The sequence below is a fragment of the Panicum virgatum genome, chromosome 2N, assembly GCF_016808335.1.
Source record: "Panicum virgatum strain AP13 chromosome 2N, P.virgatum_v5, whole genome shotgun sequence".
Taxonomy (NCBI): domain Eukaryota; kingdom Viridiplantae; phylum Streptophyta; class Magnoliopsida; order Poales; family Poaceae; genus Panicum; species Panicum virgatum.
In genome coordinates, this window is record NC_053146.1 from 40,307,573 (window position 1) to 40,323,101 (window position 15,529).

Genomic DNA, 15,529 nt, shown 5'->3' on the forward strand with positions numbered 1-15,529 from the left:
GTAGGGGAAACTCTGTCAAAATTCTCAAATTTCATATATATGTGCTCTTGGATTTCATCTATAAATTATATGCACACATCAAGGGGGAGTTCTCTCTATTCATCGAACTTAGGTGAATTTATTCATATCAATTCTGAAATTTTCAAGAAAAATGAGTAAGTTCTTCCAAAGTTCAACTCCAAGTCTACCTTATGCCTTGTGTATAAAGTTGACTTGAACTCTTTTTATCACTCCAAAATTAGTGTTGTCATCAATTACCAAAAAGGGGGAGATTGAAAGCATCTAGGCCCCTAATTCGTGTTTTGATAATTAATGACAATTGTTTGTAAAACGACCCGGGTTTCCGGACGGACAACCCGAATCCCTGTATTGTCGTGATAGTCCCTGGATCAGTAGCTATCACATACAGAACTCATTTCAAGCAGTAAATCAGTTCATACTCACTTAAAAGATTCAAACATGGGTTTAATTATTACAATATCCAGAGGATTTGCAGTACAAAACTTTTATTACAAGCCTATTGGGTAAACTGGAATAAACAGAAAAAGTGTAACGGTAGCTAGTCTTTAAGGCATCCTTCAACTCGAACTTCATCATCACAGGAAGCACTTGAGCGTAGACTAGATGAGGTAGAATACTGGGGTTCACTACTCTATGAAAGTGCAGCCAGATCAAGAGTTGTACATGACCGAGTACACGGTTATACGTATAATTTTCACCCTGCAGGAGTTGTACACCTGTACCCACTCGGGCTGCAAAGACGGCCGTCGCCATCTTGAGACATAGCCTACAACCATGACTCCCTAACCATGACGGTATCATCCTGCATTCCCGGGGTGGGATACATTCGCCGCAATGAATGTTCCGGGGCTGTGGATCTCTATCCTGGCCATGGCTTCGAGAATCTTGGAGACTAGGGTCGGAGAACCCGACCGGGCCCACGCACCCCAAATTGGGCGTGCGCGGTCTACCCTCTCCTGGAGACTAGGGTCGGAACACCCGACCGGGCCCAACGCACCCCGAATTCCCATGGGCGTGCTCGGTCTACCCTCTCCTTAAACACAACCACAGTCTGGTACCGCACAGCTAGGAATGGCTGGAACCCCTGCCCATACGGGGGTAAGTGGTGTGCATGTTTGACATAGTTCTGTCACCAGGGGCACTATCTCGAACTATATTGCCGGGGTAAGCATCATCTCGCGCAGTCCTCCGCAAAGGTCCACCAAAGGCACCCATAACAGGTATCGCCTCTCCTTGGGCAACCACACAGGTACACCCCTCCTCATCCCGCACCCGCCACAGGTGCTCCTTAGGATGTGCCCACCACACATCCCCGGCCAGTCGCTTGCCCCCGCTAAAAGCCCTATCTCTGGCTCCTCACAAAGTGGATAACATGCATGCCAAGACTATCGTATCATGGAATCTCATACCCAATCACTCTCATAGTAGCCAAAGCATCCAAGAATCAATCAAGGTATAATAGGGATGCAAGGAATACGGTAAACAAGTAGGCCATGCAGGCTTATCTCACACACACAAGTAAAGCGATAGCAATTCTAGCAAGCAATGCCTAATAGGTATTCAAGTCAAAGATGGGCGTGAACCTGGAAGCTCTTCGTGGTCTTCCGGGGTCCTCGAGGTCTTCTCGTAGTCCGGGACGTCCTCCTGGGTCTTCTGGGTGTCCGGGGCGTCGATCTTCTCTTCAGCAGCAGGACCTATCCGTAATTACGAATTACAATAGGGGTCAAAGTGCAAGAACGCCCAAAACTATCCAAATAAGATCCAAATCACAACAAAACCTACTCTAACGCGTAGATCATGATTTTAGAAAAATTATGAAACTAGTTTCATAATTTTCGAAGCTCCGGTTGATTTATTATCAATTTTTTTGAAGCTTAAGACAATTCCTGGAATTAAATAAAAGGTTCTCGGAAAAAGAAAAACACACAAGCGGACACGTGGCAGCACCGGGGAGTGCCACGTGTCCGACTGACGTCAGCATGACGTCAGCACGGGGTCCGCCAAAAGCTGACGTCATCATGGCCTTTGATGATGTCAGTGTTGACTCGGTCAATGTTGACCCAGTCAACTGGTCAGCGAGGTCCGCGGTCAGCGGGGTCAGCTGGGCCCATGTTTCAGCGGCGCTATGCCACTGACGGTCGGGGTCCACACGTCAGGTTTCACAGGTAAAAGAAAAGGGAGGTGCGGCTGTGCTCGTGGGCTCAAAGAAGTCTGGGCCGGCTTGGTTGAGTCGCGGCTCGGCAGGCCGGCTCATGAAGGAAGCAGGCCGGCTCGACTCGGCTTGTCGGGCTGGCTCAGGCTGTGGCTCGGAAGGGCGGGTCACGGACTGGGCCAACGGGTAACGGGTAACGGCGCCCATTTCTCCTCCCATCTCTTCTTCTATTCTTCTCTTTTCCTTCTTCCTTTCACTGGCAAGCGGGGCTCGCATGGTAGCGCGTCCTTCTCCTCTTCTTGCTTCTCTCACCTGCTCCGACGGGCCTTGGCGGGGGCGCCTGGTCATGGACGATGGCGGCGAAGGCTTCCAGCGGCGACGGCGAGGGCACTCCGGCGGTGCGGCTTGACGAGGTCGGCCAGGATGGTGGCGTGCTCGGGCAGCAGGGTCGGCGGTAAGGCGGGGTCTGAGCTGTGGCGGGGCGTGGCCTTTGTGGAACCAAGGTTGCGGCGGTGGCCATGACAGCGCGTGCATGGGGTAGCGCCTGAGCACGAGAATGATGGCGAGGCAATGGCGTGCGCGATGCGCGCGGAGAATCCATCACTCCGGGCCCGCAGTGGCATCGCAAGGGGCGGATCCAGGGCAGAGCAAGGCAGGAAGGCTCCAGGAGGCGGAGCGGCACAGCGGGCGGCGACGTTGTGGGCTAATGGCGGAGCGACCTCCAGGCGGCGACGGCAACGGGACGATCTTCCTTCACCTACGGCTTGGGCAAGGCAAGGTCGAGGCGAGGTTGGGTCAAGGCGGAGCGGCTACAAAGAAGGGGCAGGCCAAGGTGGAGCAGAACAGAGCATAGCTTGGCTCGCTATGACGCGACATCGCGGGCGAGCGCGGGATCGTGCGTTCGCGGAGTCCAAGAATCCTAGGCCGCAGCGGTGGGGGTCAGGCGTGAGATAACCATGGTGGCGCGCGGGGCAACAACGTGCGCGTGTGCGTGAGTGTGGTCCGGGTGTGTGCGCGCGCGCGGAACGCGGCGTGTGCACGCACCAAGTGCGACGCTGCCACGGCGACGCATGGCGCAGGCGATGTAACACCCGGTTTATAAAAGGACATAAACCGAGCAATCATATACGTGCCAGGATCAAGTCACACGTATATACAACAAAATGAACAGTATATCAGAGCACATATCACGTAAAAAGACATAATAAAGCGAATACAAATGTTATTTATTACATTAATGACAAAAATGTCTGATACAGCGGAAGCGAAGTACAAAATACGAATAAAACTCTCCGAAGCTAAAGCAGGGCGCCACAGGGACGTCGACTGGGAGACGAACACCTAGAAATCCTCGTAGTCCTGGTAGCGCTGGACGAACTCCCTTGTGTCGGCAGGAACTGAGCAGCAGTAGCGTAGCCAAGAGGAAAAAGTAGAGAAGAGGCAAGAGTGAGTACACAACTTGTACTCAACAAGTATAACACAAACTATGAGGCTCTAGGCTGGCTGACTCAACTGCATTAGCTTTTAATCTTGGCAAGTTTTATTATAGCTATTTACTACGAGTTGATGAATTACCATTATCCCAGTTACATAGTATTTAATCAGAATTAATTAAGAAACTACTGAGAACCAAACCAAAACCAAGCCACCAATGTAACCCCGAGAGGCACCTCCCTCGTCGGAAGGAGACAACCCCACTAATCAAAAGGAGGATCTGGGCCGCTCATAACCGTGAGCACGGCTAGTATACCAGTTTTACACTCTGCAGAGGTTGCACATCTTTACCCACAAGTCGTGAGCTACGCCAGTTGTTCATCACACTTCCTTAGGTGAGATGACTAGCGACTCACTACGAGGCCGTTACAAAGAATCTCGTTGGTAAGGCGTAACCGCGAGAGATAGGTCAGCGACGATGGGGCCCACCTCCGGGGGTACAAGCACAGGAGCGCAATCCAAGCACAGACCAAGCCAGAGGAGCAGGGACCATTGAAGCTTACTACTCTTACCCCGCAGGTAAGTTACTCCAAACCAAAAAGACCTAATTAGTAAGCCAAGTCTATCCCATTCTAGCCTTGTGGTAGCGCTGTTGTCCCAGATTGTCGCTCTATGAACCGGTCCTTATGGAGAGTGGCCAACCAAGCACTAAGCACCGTGCTGACCCCCTAAACCATGTTTCTATAAAAACCATCTTTTAACGAGACGTGAGCCACTCATCCACACAGAGGGCCACTCTCAGAATTAAGTTCAAGTAAACCATTAATCAATTTAATTAAAAAGGACCAGAGTGTGTTATAGCGCAGCAACCTAGCACAACTAACCAAAATGCAACCCAAAGGATATATATAAAGGATATAAAGTGGCTAGGAAATCCTTATAGGCATACAATATTAAAATGCAGTATGAAATTGTATTTAAAGATGATAGGTTGTTCATGTTATACTTGCCTTCCTCGTACTGCTCCTGCTGCTGCTCAAAGTGCTCGGAAGACGGCTGCTCCTGGTACTGGTACTGGGGCTCCTCAGATGGATCAACGTCTACTCACGAACACATGGCCAAAACAATGCACGATAAATAAGCATACAAGCAAACACTAACAAAAACTAAGAAACAGTACATCAATACATAAAAACAGCACACTAAACTAATCTAAAACTATTCTACGCGTTACAACGATCGCGTGGACATAAAGAACGCCTAAAACGGAGCTAAAACGCGTAATCTAGGCTAAAAACAAGGTTCAGGGGCTTATTTGTAATAAAAACAGGGTTCCAGGGGCTTTTCTGCTAGAACCGAGGGCCTAAACATAATTAAACGTTAACTCCAGGGTCTAACTCACAAAAGAACTAGGGCTGGATGGCGGGTTCTATATTTAGAAAGCTCAGGGGGCTGGGCGTCAAATTTTGGACTAGAAAGGAAATATTTTTGAACAGATTGGGAGTGCGGGTTGAATAACAAAAAGTGCAGGGGCTCTTTAGCAATTAAACCAGGCCGAACCAGTATCCTCAGATATCGGCCGCTGGATCGTGATCTGGCGGTCCAGATTGGATCGGCCCAAGTCCTAATCGTGCGCGTTGATTCAGGATCTAGCGGCTCAGGGCGAAAGGGCGAGCGGCCGGCGGCGGGAGTCGCCGGCGACGGGGCTTCCGCGGCGGAGGGCTCGCCGGAGACGCCCAATACGGCGCTCCGGGGGTCAATCCGACCCGGGCTTGGGTCGGGGAGCATGCCCGCGGAACGTGCAGTCCACCTGGGCACTTAGGTGGGCGCAGGGGAGGTCTGAGCGGTGAGAGTGATGGCGGCGGCGGCTCTGCGCGGTGGCGCTCGCCGGCGTGCGGCGTCCCAGGCGCTACGGCGTCCTACAGGCCGAGCTAGCTAGCGCAATCAAAACAGGAAGCCGGTCAGAGGCTCACCAAGGGCTCAAATTGAAGGGAGGGCCGGCGCAGTGGGGTCGACGGCGAACTCTGGCGGCGAGAAGGTGCGGTGCTCGTGGAGGACCTGCTGCAGGGCGTCTCCCGGCTTTTGGGCTCCTCGGCTCGGCTCCTGGAGTGCCTGTGAGGGAGACACGGAGATCAGGGCGGTCCGGGGCGCTCCGACGGTGTGGAAATCGTCTTGGCGGAGCAACTCATCGGCGGCGGTCGCGGGTTGAATTCCGGCGCGGTCGTGGCTCGAATCGGGGCAAGCGAGCTCGGAGAGGTGCCTGGGAACGGGCGAGACTACTACACGGCTCTGGGAAGCCTGGGGTGTGGCGGAGCAGCGAGGCTACGGCGGCGCAGGGGAGGTCTGCGCGGCGGAGCTGCGCGAGTGCGACGGACTTAGGGTTTGGGGGCTCTGGTGGCGGCGGTGGAGAGGTGGGGTGCAGGGGGGTCGCGGGGGCTACTTATAGGGCGGCGGCGGCCTTGGCGTGCGCGCCTGGCGTGGGGGGCCTCACCGGGAAAAACGACGTGATGAGCGCGGCCGTTGCGCGAGGAAGGGGATGACCCCGACGCGTGGGCCCGGGCGGTCAGTGGCGGGGCGGGGAGCGCGTGCGGGCCGAGTGGGCGGAGACGCTGGCGCGCGGGGTCGGGCCGTCAGGGAGGAAGGCGACGCGCGGTGTGGGCGAGCGGGATGCTGCGCGAGCAGGCCGGCACGAGCTGGGCTTTGCGCCCGCGTGAGCTGGGCCAGGCGGTCTTCTGGGCCGGCTCGGGAGAAAGGGAGAGAGAGAGGAGGAGGCGGACCGGGCTGGGCTCGGGAGTGGGCCGCGGGGAAGGAAAAAAATGGGCCGAGCGGGGGTGAGCGGGCAGTGGGACTCGTGGAAAGGTTTGCTGGGTTTTTGGGCTGAAGGGAAAGAAGGAGATGGAGATGGGCCGGCTTGTTTGGGGCTGTTATGAGATGGGTTTTCTTTCTTATTCTATTTTTTCCTCTTTTCTATTCCTAATTCAAACAAAGTTTGAACTCAAATACAAGTTTGAATTCAAACAACACTCAAATAAAAATATGCACCAGCATGAATGCAACACAAATTTTTAAACTTAGACAAATTTTAATTACTTGCGAAACAAAATTAAATTAAATGCAAGGCTAAACACAATAAACCTTAGGAAAAATTAAGTAAAGCCATTTAAATTTATTAATAAATGCTGAAATTTAAATTAGGGTGTTATAGGCGAGGCAATGGCTGGGTCAGCGTAACGTGGAACACAGCGTGCGCGTGCGCGGGCACACAGCGAGGCTGAGATCGCGGCACGGCCATGATGTGCGCGATGCTCCGGAAAGCCGGGCCGCGACAGTGTTGGGCTGCCGGCAAAAACGAGGCGACCGTGACGGGTTCGCGGCGGTGAGCTCAGCTCGATCAAGTGCCAAGGCAGGGCGAAGGCCCGACCTTGGGCACCGGCGCGCACACGCGCTAGCATGGTGAAGCCATGGTGAGGCCGTGGCGGCGGCGGAACGGGCGGAGCACGGCTCGGCGGTGCCAGGGCATGGCCCTGGGCATGGCCGGCCTGGGTTTGGGCATGCATGCATGAACACCCGGGAAGCCGGGGTTACGACGGCGATCGGACTGGGCGACGGCGGTGGCGGGTTTGCGAGCGATGCGGCGACCGGCTCCTGCAGAAGAAGGCACACAAAGGGAAGAGGAGCTCCTAGGGGCTGGCTATGGTGGTCTCATCGGTGGCTAGAGGCAACGCCGGTAGCACGACAGAGGCGGGAGTGGAGTGGGGCACGGCCTATCGGTTGGATCGGGGAAGTCGGGGGCGGCGCAGCGTCGATTCGAGGCCGTGGCGAGGCGACGCAGAGCAGCAACGACGGTGTAGGCGATCGGGGCGCCGGCTTAACGAAGCTCCGGCGGGTGGCGGCGTTCTTCTTCTCCCGGTGCTCCACTCCTCCTTCTTCTCTTTCCTCCTCCTCTGCTTCTAGCGGCGGCGGCGCTGGATTGGGGAGGAATCCCCCGAGGCTATGGTTTTGGGGATGGCCGCTTGGGGTTTTAAAGGAGGCTGGGGGCTTCGGCTTGGGCCTCATGGCGGCACGGACGTCGGGGATTGCCCCGCGGATGGCGGTTCGTGCACGGGGCTACGTGGCGGCCATCGGGGCTTCTCCACTTCGAGGTCGGGGTCGCGGGCGCGAGTGTTTGTGCTCCCAAGTCGCGGAGCGGAGACAGGCGAACGTCAGTAGAGCAGGTGAGGTAGGGCTCGGTGAAAAAGGCGGGCGCGCACGGCAGGCGGCGTCGTCGCGGAAAGGGGAAAAGGCGTGAGGGGGAAGAAGAACAGGGGAGCGTCCGCGTGCGGCTGACAAGCGGGGCCAGGGCGTCGGCGTCAGAAGGTAAGGCGTCGGTGCTGGACTGGTGTGTCCGCGCGTGGTAGCGAGTTATGCGGAGCAGGCCGCGTTGGCGGGCCGCGCGGGGTGGTTGCGTGGCGTGCTGGGCCGCGGGGTGAGGCAGGCCGGAGGGCGTGCGGGTTCGGGTCGGCGGGGTAACGGGCCAAGTTAGCGGGCTAGGTTAGGGGGTTGGGTTAGCTGGTAGGTGGGCTGGTTTGATAGGTTGGTTAGGGGAGTTAGATGTTAGCTTTTAGAATTTATTTGAATGGCCTTTTTCATATAAATTCCCACACAATTTCAAACAAGCTCAAAAACAATTTGTATAAATTCCAACAAACAATTTTAAACAAGGTAGATTCGATAACTCCAAATAAAATCCAAATAAACCACTCTAACAATATGATCCTTATATTTATTAGGTTTTAAATTCTATGAATTTTGAGATAGAAAAGAAGACGTTCTTAGATTATTCTAGCTATTATCACTTCCACACAAAAAGTTTTTGAAAACTCATATTTTTAGAGTATATAACATTTCGTAATTTTTACGGGATGTTACAGTTTGTGGATTGACAATTTCATTTGAGATTATGAGCATAGGTTAATCCACAGATGAATGGGTTGTGAAGGTGATCGTATGGAGTTTTGGAGATGATGTGCAAAGCTCGGGCTCAAGGCAAAGGTATTGTTATCGCCATAAATTAACATGATTAATTTATGGGCCGAGAGCAAGATGGGCTTAAAGCAGAAGATTGAAGAAGGCTTGTAAATCGGCTCCTGCGTGAGCATTTGGACCACATGGGCCATGTATCTTTAGATTTAGTTTAAGATTAGAGATAGAGTCCGATCGGGACAAGATTAGTTTAGATTGTTTCCCAAGTCTCCGGACTATAAATATGTACCCTGTTTTATTCAAAAAGGGAGAGAACGTCATCACGTCTCGCAAACAACAATTTCGGCGCATCGCCATCCCTAATCCTAGGGTTTCATCCAAATAAGCGCCATGCTGCCCTGTTCGCTTCTCGCGATCAGGGCAGCATTGTTCTTACTTTACCTTGGTATTACTCGTACTGAAGCGTTTTTGATGGCGAGTAGTACTAGTTATCTCGATGTTCATAGCATGGCTTTTAGTAGATCTGTTGTGCTTTGTTGTTTATCATCTACGAATATCATGTTGTCTTTACGCGATCATGCCATCATCTTGTACTAGCTCTTGTTGCGTAGAGTTAGATGCGTAAAGGCAACACCCTGGTTCCTTTATGTCTAGTAGATCTAATCTATTATGGTTTGCTCTTATCTCTAAGAGTTGGCGTAATATCTGTTAGATTAGGCCTTGCAAACGGGTTGGATGATCCGGTGGTGTACTAGATGCTTTATATTAGCCTTAATAGGGATTGTTCCGGGAATCGGCTCTTGCTAGTTCTTAGGCCTCTGTTCTGGGTTATGGTTTAGTTATCTGTTGCGTTCATTAGGCCCAATCATGTGTAGGATGTTCTGATCTAACAGTGAATCCTTTACTGTCGTAGATTAGATTAGTTAGATTTAATTGAAGCAGCTTTACAGTTATTCGCTTTATTTATCAATATCTGGATGTAAACAGATCCAATCTGACACCGGGACTCGATCGGCTCCTTAAAGCCGATGCAAGAGTCGTCCCGGGGAGCCGACCACGGCTCGGACTTACGTTTCCACATGTTTGTGTATGCAGGCTAATCATTGCAAGCACGTTCGCACCTTCCTGATTGGGTATAGGTCAGGTGGCACGCCCTGCATCTTCACAAGCCGCGGCGTGTGCTGGAATTGCGGGCCGTCGACGAGGGAGCAGTGCCTGCCAGCGCCCGGGCGACCTCCCGGCTCTTCGTGTTGCCTGTCGCTGCTCGCCGGTGGGTTTCGACTGACAACACATTCTGGCACGCCTGGTGGGACCTTCATCAACAACAACACCCACCACAGAGATGACAGGAGCTCAGGACCAATCATCGGTTCTGCCGGTCACCAAATGTAACACCCGGTTTATAAAAGGACATAAACCGAGCAATCATATACGTGCCAGGATCAAGTCACACGTATATACAACAGAATGAACAGTATATCATAGCACATATCACGTAAAAAGACATAATAAAGCGAATACGAATGTTATTTATTACATTAATGACAAAATGTCTGATACAGCGGAAGCGAAGTACAAAATACGATAAAAGCTCTCCGAAGCTGAAGCAGGGCGCCACAGGGACGTGGACTGGGAGACGAACACCTAGAAGTCCTCGTAGTCCTGGTAGCACTGGATGAACTCCCTCGTGTCGGCAGGAACTGAGCAGCAGTAGCGTATCCAAGAGGAAAAAGTAGAGAAGAGGCAAGAGTGAGTACACAACTTGTACTCAACAAGTATAACACAAACTATGAGGCTCTAAGGTTGGCTGACTCAACTGCATTAGCTTTTAAGTGTTGGCAAAATTTTTTTAAAGCTATTTACTACGAGTTGATGAATTACCATTAACCCTGTTACATAGTAATTAATCAGAATTAATCATACTACTACTGAGAACCAAACCAAAACCAAACCACCAAGGAAACCCCGAGAAGCACCCCCCTCATCGGAAGGAGATAACTCCACTAATCAAAAGGAGGATCTGGGCCGCTCATAACCGTGAGCACGGCTAGTATACCAGTTTTACACTCTGCAGAGGCTGCACATCTTTACCCACAAGTCGTGAGCTACGCTAGAGGTTCATCACACTTCCTTAGGTGAGATGACTAGCGACTCACTACGAGGCCGTTACAAAGAATCTCGTTGGTAAGGCGTAAACACGAGAGTTAGGTCAGCGACGATGGGGCCCACCTCCGGGGGTACAAGCACAGGAGCGCAATCCAAGCACAGACCAAGCCGGAGGAGCAGGGACCATTGAAGCTTACTACTCTTGCCCCGCAGGTAAGTTACTCCAAACCAAAAAGACCTAATTAGTAAGCCAAGTCTATCCCATTCTAGCCTTGTGGTAGCGCTGTTGTCCCAGGTTGTCGCTCTATGAACCGGTCCTTATGGAGAGTGGCCAACCAAGCACTAAGCACCGTGCTGGCCCCCTAAACCATGTTTCTACAAAAACATCTTTTAACGAGCCGTGAGCCACTCATCCACACAGAGGGCCACTCTCAGAATTAAATTCAAGTAAACCATTAATCAATTTAATTAAAAAGGACCAGAGTGTGTTATAGCGCGGCACCTAGCACAACTAACCAAAATGCAACCCAAAGGATATATATAAAGGATATAAAGTGGCTAGGAAATCCTTATAGGCATACAATATTAAAATGCAGTATGAAATTGTAATTGAAGGTGATAGGTTGTTCATGCTATACTTGCCTTCCTCGTACTGCTCTGGCTGCTGCTCAAACTGCTCAGAAGACGGCTGCTCCGGGTACTGGTACTGGGGCTCCTCAGATGGATCAACGTCTACTCACGAACACATGGCCAAAACAATGCACAATAATAAGCATACAAGCAAACACTAACAAAAACTAAGAAACAGTACATCAATACATAAAAACAGCACATTAAACTAGTCTAAAACTATTCTACGCGTTACAACGATCGCGTGGACATAAGAAACGCTTAAAACGGAGTTAAAACTCATTTTCTAGGCTAAAAACAAGTTCTAGGGGCTTATCTGCGATAAAAACTAAGTTCCAGGGGTTTTTTTGCAAAAACCGAGGACTAAAACGTAATTAAAGGATAAACCTAGGGTCTAACGCGTAAAAGAATGAGTGCTGGACGGCGGGTTTGATATTTAACAAGCTCAGGGGGGTCTGAGCAAAAGTTTGGGCCAAACTATAATTATTTTTCAAGGGCAGTGGACTGCGGGTTGAATAGCAGAGAGTCCAGGGACTCTTATGCAAAAAGAACGGGCCGAACCGGTATCAACAGATCTCGATCGTAGGATTCAGATCTGGCGGTTTGGATTTAATCAACCTACGATCTAATCTGGGTCGTCGGTTTCGGATCGGATGGACGGAGGGGCTTTTGGCGCGCGGGCGGCGGAACGGCTCGCCGGAGCCCGACTCCGCGGCGGCGCTCCATCGGAGCAGGCTGAACTCGCCCTTCTCGGGGTCAAATCGACCCGCGCCTGGGGCTGGGGTGATCTACGCGGAGCTTGTAGTCCACCTGAGGCCTTTGCGAGTCTCGGGGAGGGTCTGAGCGGTGCGAGCGAGGGCTGCGGCGGCTCTGCACGGCGGCTCTCGCCGGCGAGCGGTGTTCTAAGTCCCGGAGTGGACTACAGGCCAAGCTATTAAGCGGAAAAGTACCAGGGGGGCTCTGGGGTGCTCACTGAATCCTTGGGTCGGCCGGAGTTGTACCGCAGGAGGGATCACGGCGAGGACGGCGGCGCTGCTGAGACGGAACGCGGGGTCCGGGAGGTGCTGGGCTCGTTCGGGGTCCTGGGCTGCACTGGTCGCCGAGCGATGCCCCTACGAAGCAAAACCTGGGGTCAAATCGGGCCAATCCGCACCGGCGGCGAGTAATCGAGGTGGCGGGCCGAGCTCACCTGCGTCGGGTCCCGGCCAAATTACGGCGAGGACGTGGCTCAGATCGGGGCAAAAGGGCTCAGGGTGATGCCTGGGCTCGGGGCGGGGCTCTGGAGAGGCTTGGCAGGAGTGGTGGCGCGGCAGGGCGGCGTGGCCGCGACGGCGTGGAGGAGCGGCGCGGGGCGGAGCTGGTGGAGGCGGCTGCTAGGGTTAGGGAGGGCGGCGCGTGGGTGGATGAGGGTGCAGGGGGGCCGTGGGATGGCTTAAAAGAGAGAGCGCCGGACATCTCGGCGAGGGAGCAGGGATGGAAGGCCACAGGAATCTCGGCGAGCTCTGCGGCTTGGCCGTTCCGTGGGCGCGTCGCGGAGGGGAAGAAACTGACTGGTGGGGTCAGGCTGCCAGTGAGACGCGGAGGCCGGGCGAGCGCTCGACTGCGGGCGCCGACGTGTGGGTCCGGGTGCGCAGGGAGAGAGGGCGAGGCGCGGGGCGTGCGAGCGGGCTGCTGCGCGAGGGGGGGCGCTGGTTTGGTTGAGGCGCTGCGCCCTGGGCCGGACTGGGCGGAGCCGAGGCGGCTTGGGCCAGCGGAGGAGAGGGCGAGCGGGCCTGGGCTGAGGTTTGGGCCGGGGCGGATGGTCTGGTGGGCTTCCGGGAGAAAGGAAGTGGGCCGCGGGTTTGGGTTGCTGGATTGGGCTGCGAAGAGGGTTTGGGCCGGGTTTTGGGTTCACTGATCCAAACCTCTTTTCCTTTTCTAATTCTATTTCCTACCACTCAACTCAAAATTATTTGAATTCAAATGAATTTGAATTCAAACTCCTATACAAACAAACAAAACAAAACCATGCACCAGCATGAATGCAACACAAAAAATTAAACCTATGATAAATTTTAATTACTTATAGAACAAAAATTGAGATTAAATGCAAGTCTAGCACAATAAACCTTAGAAATTTAAATAAAGCCAATTAAATTTATTACTAAATGCTGAAATTTAAATTAGGGTGTTACACCAAACCTGTCACGTATGAAGAACTGACTCTGGAACACAAGCAAAAATACGATGAGGCCAAAGCTCTTTTGAGAGGGCTGGAAGGGGTTCTCACCAGAAGGCTCTCTCGACAACGTTGACCTATCTGTGCCATCAGAGGAGCGTACCAGGGCCCTACGCCAGGAGATGAACTACATGGTGGCTCACACACTCCATCGGCACTCAGAAAGCCTGGTGAACGAGCTTGAGCGCGTGGCACATTGCGTTGTCCAGGAGGTAATCAAGAACCAGTACTCCCCATCGGGACCAACTCTGGGGAGTCACAGGGGGGAAGCTGCATTGCAAACCAAGCCGCCAGTGTCCTACTCGCTCGCGGCAGCAATACAGCAGAATTCGCCGATCTACGTCGTCCACAAGATCGGCGGTGATCCTGGAGAAGGTCAATTCCTCACCGAGCCACCCAAGGAGATCCCGCACGGCTACACGTGCGCCTATATCCCTGACAGCGTCAATCCAACACGCTCGGTGCAGATGGTAAACCCAGGAGCTTCTGGAGCAGACGCGGAAAAACAAGCATGGTTGGCAAAGTACGCTACCGGGCCGAATGCTGAGCCATCGGCCCTAGGAGTTCTTAGTGTGGAGCCGGTCAGTGCAATACTGAGAGACCAGTTCGGCATCCTGCCCAAGAGAAAAGCAATTGGCTACTCCAAGCCGTATCCAAATGACTATGACTTGATCCCGTTGCCTCCCAAGTATCGGCTTCCTGAGTTCACCAAGTTCAATGGGCAGAAGTAGCCAGCTCCATAGAGCATGTGAGCCGATACTTAACGCAGCTTGGGATGATCTCAGTATCGGATCCTCTGAGGGTCCGGTTCTTTGGCCAATCTCTTACAGGCCCAGCTTTTGGATGGTACGCGTCATTGGCTCCAGATTCAATTCGAACTTTTAGGCTGCTGGAAGATCAGTTCCATACCCAGTATCACTCAGCGGCTGCTAAAGCTGGGATTGCCGACCTCGCCCAAGTTAGGCAGAAGCGAGGAGAGACTGTGTCGGAATACATACAGCGCTTCAGAGAAGTCAAGAGCCGATGCTACTCATCGCGCATCACAGAGAAGGAGGCAGTCGATTTGGCTGTTCTGGGACTCGGTAAGCCGATCAAGGATCTGGCTTTTCAGTTGGAATTCACCTCTCTAGCACACATGGTGCAGAAGCTTACAGCATATGAGCTTTACCATCCTGAGCTGTACCAGGACAAGTTCAAGCGCCATGTAAACATGGCCCAGGCGGATGAATCTGATGACTCTGACGGGGAGCAAGAAGTGGCCGTGGCAGAGTGGACTCGGGGGGCAAACCCAGTCCCGTGCAAGTGGGTCAAACATTAGGGGCTTGTGAAGGGCTTCGACTTCGACGTGACCAAAGTAGAGCAGATATTTGATCTGCTCCTCAAAGAAAAATAGCTAAATTTCCCATAGAATCACAAGCTGCCATCCGCACAAGAGCTGCGGCAAGGCTGTACTGCAAATGGCACCACTCGTTCACTCATGCCACGAGTGAATGTAAGGAGCTGCGTCGTCAGATCCAATCGGCTATTGAGCAAGGCCGATTAATTCTGGCTCAACACACGATGAAGGTCGACACGAAGCCCTTCCCACAAGCCAATGTGGTAGAGTTGTCAGACTTCACTCCTACGAGCCAGAATTTTTCATTCCAGATCAACTTGGCTGGGCCCGTACGCCGTCGTGACGAGCAAAGGAGAGAGGCTGTTTCTGGCAAACGGCCCCAGGATCAAAATGAGCCAGGGCGACAGCATATTACTGAAGAGCAAGTGTGTTACATCCGCAATCAGCTTCCAGCTTCCGACCGGCTTCTGGAAAAAATATGAATATCAGCACAAGTTGCGTCGCCGATATCAATCGGAAGAATAGGAGTATGAGTACCGCACAGGGAGGGCGCTGGGAAGGCGCCAGGCTATTCGCGACCACTGGCATTGCCCGTTCTTTAGGTACTGCTGGAATTTCGGCATGAGCCGATTGCCCACTATAGATGATTGTCTGGAGTGCAAGCCTCGGA